The sequence below is a fragment of the Lichenostomus cassidix genome, chromosome 19 (assembly GCF_008360975.1).
Source record: "Lichenostomus cassidix isolate B80296 chromosome 19, HeHo_3.0, whole genome shotgun sequence".
Lineage (NCBI taxonomy): Eukaryota > Metazoa > Chordata > Aves > Passeriformes > Meliphagidae > Lichenostomus > Lichenostomus cassidix.
Genome location: NC_139499.1, coordinates 10,530,263 through 10,533,582, shown reverse-complemented (window position 1 = coordinate 10,533,582; position 3,320 = coordinate 10,530,263). Strand labels below are relative to the sequence as shown.

At 45.5% G+C, this 3,320-nt stretch overlaps 1 long non-coding RNA gene across 2 annotated transcripts; it reads right to left on the bottom strand.

Annotated features, from left to right (window-relative positions):
• Nucleotides 1-276: 276 nt before the first annotated feature.
• LOC146429303 (uncharacterized) lies at nucleotides 277-3,115 on the bottom strand. 2 transcript variants are annotated; one of them, XR_014855818.1, is made up of 3 exons: nucleotides 2,515-3,115; nucleotides 2,053-2,081; nucleotides 277-1,783 (listed from the first exon to the last, which is right to left on the bottom strand). It is a non-coding gene; the product is annotated as an uncharacterized LOC146429303 (long non-coding RNA). The 2 variants fall into 2 exon arrangements; XR_014855817.1 differs by lacking the exon at nucleotides 2,053-2,081 and having other exon boundaries at nucleotides 277-1,539; nucleotides 1,715-1,783.
• Nucleotides 3,116-3,320: the final 205 nt, after the last annotated feature.

Genomic DNA, 3,320 nt, shown 5'->3' with positions numbered 1-3,320 from the left:
GAGTAAAGACATGTGTGTTGGGCTGGGGCAGCATTTCAAAGCCTGGTGGATTCTGCACTGAAGAAATGCCCAGAGATTCCCTCATTTCCTTTTTCTCTTGGGTTGGAAGATGCTTCCCACCTCCTGGTGAGCTCATCACCCCTTATTCACATTCCTATGACGACAGACACCAAGGACCACTCTTAATGTCCTGTCACTAACCAGCACCTCTTGCAACTCTACTGGCTTTTCTGTGGCTATGTTATTTCTTTGGCTTCTTCTTATCTTTGGCTCAGAGGTTTTTTTAGCCTCAGCTCCAACTTCTAAGTCAGGAAGGTGAAACACAGGTGCTAAACATGCTCAGGAGAAGGCAGGAAGGAGCAAAAACCCCATGGGGGAAGAGCTTCCTCCCTCCTGCCAGGGCTGCAGTTTGCAGAAGCTGATAAAAGCTTGCAGAAGGTGATCAGTGTGATGTATAACTGTGGAACTCCCCCAAAGCAGGCACAAATAAAACCAGGAATGTGCCGTAAAATATGTTGGAGCTGGAAAATGAATGATCTCTGTCAACTATTTAAAAGCAATTCAGTAATGTGAACAATCAGAAGTGAAGAAAAATCAATATACTTTTCATGGTGCAGAAATGGAAAATAAGTGGGATTTTACTCCTGCAAAATCCATGCAAACAAAACCCAACAAATTAATTCTGTTTGTCAATATGGTCATGTCTTCAGCAGCAGAACCACCTCCCAGAGTGCTCTCTTCAGCCCCAGCTGTAAGAGAACTGCCAGATGTTCAGTCAGCCTCTGAGCCTTGTTCAGACCCATGTTTGGCATTATTGAAGTTCACAACTATTCAGCATCCTTCCCTCGCTATCCCAGCAGCCAAGGTCATGGCCAGCTCTACCTAAGATGGGACCTGAGGTAACACAGGGAGCACTTCCAGCAAGCCTAATTCATTTCATCTCATTAGGACAAAAATTCCTTAAAATCAGTGCATTTGGCAAAGTTGTAAAGGAAACATTAGAAACACTATGAACACAAACACACCTTTTGCAGCTGAACTTCTCCCAAGTGCAGCTGCTCCATCCCTAAGCAGTAGCTACATGGGACATAAATTTGATATCTCCTGCAGTGCCTTCAACATTGCAAAGAAAGATTTTCCCATTTAGTCAAGCTTGTAAGCTCTAAGCTGCTGCAAGTCCATTTATTTATTTTCAGGTTACCTTCAGAGCCTCTGTTCCATGCTGTGTCTCTGCCGAGGCGATGCCGCCGCTCTGTGGTCTGTGTGGAGCAAACACAGCGCCGAGCCTTGGGGCTGCATCCAGTGAAACACATCACCTTCAAACGCTTTGCATCACTCCTGCTGCCCACAAAGCTTGGATCAGCTGAGAGAGCCCTTCATCCTGCTGATGGTGAGCTGGGCTCAGGTCCTGTACTGTGTTTGCTGGAGGGGCTGTTGTAGAGGAACCTTCATGGTGAATCTGCATGGTGAGGAGAGGAGGTGGCTCTTGGCTCCTTGGCCACATGAGTGCAGCCAGCGCAGACCCCAGCAGCTCCCTCCCTGGAAAGGAGACAGTGCTCATCAGCTCTCAGTGCTGACTGTCTCTTGCTATCCTGAGCATTTGGGCTCTGACAAGTCACATCAGACCCCAGGTCATCTGACATTTTAAGCGTGTTTGGTGGTAATTGTGCTACTCAGCTGGTAAATTAATCCTCGGCAAGAGGCATAACAAGACCTTATTGACGGAGAAAGAGGGAGCACAGCCGTTCTCTGGTGTTCTGACAAGGTGTTACCCAGACACGACCTGTTTGGAAAGGCAAGCAGATATTATGCTTCATTCGTGTATTTCCAGTGCCACCTTCTGTACAGAAGAGGAAACCTCTGAGTTCAGCAGCTCCAAGGAATAAAACTGGAAAATTCTTCCCCCACCCACGTGGAAACTCAGTCACTATTGAAATTAAACACTGAAGGATTTACATTTTCAGTAGCCCAACAGCACGCTGAGTTGTGTGCTTGAGACACCCACAGGTGCCAAAACCTTCTAATTTTACAAAGAAAGTACATCAGACTCACTTTGTGTTTATCATAAATTCGTGCAGTTTCTAGGATGGGATGTAATGGGTGAGAGAAATAAACATCCATTATTATAAAAAAAAGCAAAGTATAAGTCTGGCTATAAATATCAAAACCTCATGCCAAATAAATTCACAGGGCTGTGATTAAAGCATATGATCGAGGTAGTTGTTTTTCTTCTCTATGTCATCCCGAGCCTTTCCTAGAGATTTGCAGTCCCAGACTGCTGCGGGGCAGCAGTGTCCTGGCTGTGCCATGGAACAAACACCTCATCCTTGAACACTACATGGCGTCCAACCACATGGACAAAAACTGTGATAAATTTTTGCTCTGAATAGTTTTTTTATTTTGTATCAAGACTTTGCAGGCATTAAAAAAACCCAAAAAAACCAGAAAAAAACAAAACAAAAACAAGTTGGATTTTCTTGTCCCTAATTCCAATTTCAAATATTAAGACCAAACCTGATTTTGATCCGTTGATGCCTTGGTTGGTTAAGCCACACAGAGCCATGGTCAGAGCTGGATCCAGACCAGAGCAACATGGCTGGAAGCGTTTGAGGCCAGACTGGATATGGTTTTGAGCCCCTGAGTCTAATGGAAGATGTCCCTGCCCTTATCGGGCGGGGGAGTAGGTGATCTTTAAAATTGTCTCCTAACCCAAAGCTTTCTGTGATTTCATTCTTCTTCTACTTTCCTTCAGTGCCTAGAAAATGACTTGATTACTTGATTAATTACATTCAGGAGGTTTTCCACTGAGCACTATTCAGCATGATTATCTGGTACCTCCAGACTTTCATTAAAGAGACAGACAAGGTCTTATCATCTTCCCTAATAGCTGCCCCATGCTGCCCTGCCAGATCTGATAAGCTCTGAAGATGACTCAGAACAGCCTTAGAACATCCAACCACGTTTAATTGGGGTCAGTGTCTTCACGTCTGCAGATGCTGCTGTGACTGAATGATCAAATTCCTCTCTGCTGTGATCAGGACGAGCAGTCTGTGACACACTGAGCATCCCTACAGGAGACAGAAGGTGCTCAGACTGTAACTCCATCCTCCTGTGATTCCCAACCTCCGGCAGGTGGGCACTGAGCAGCACCACTGTGTCCTCAGCTCTGGCTCTACACATCTGCAATTTGCTGGCAGAATCAGTCAGGACTCTGCTCTGAAGGCTGTGGAAAGATGGAACTGAGTGAACAAAAGACTCCAAGCAAACTGCTAGCACCTTGTAAAGCACAGAGAAAGTTCCTTTCCAGGCAGGAGACTTAC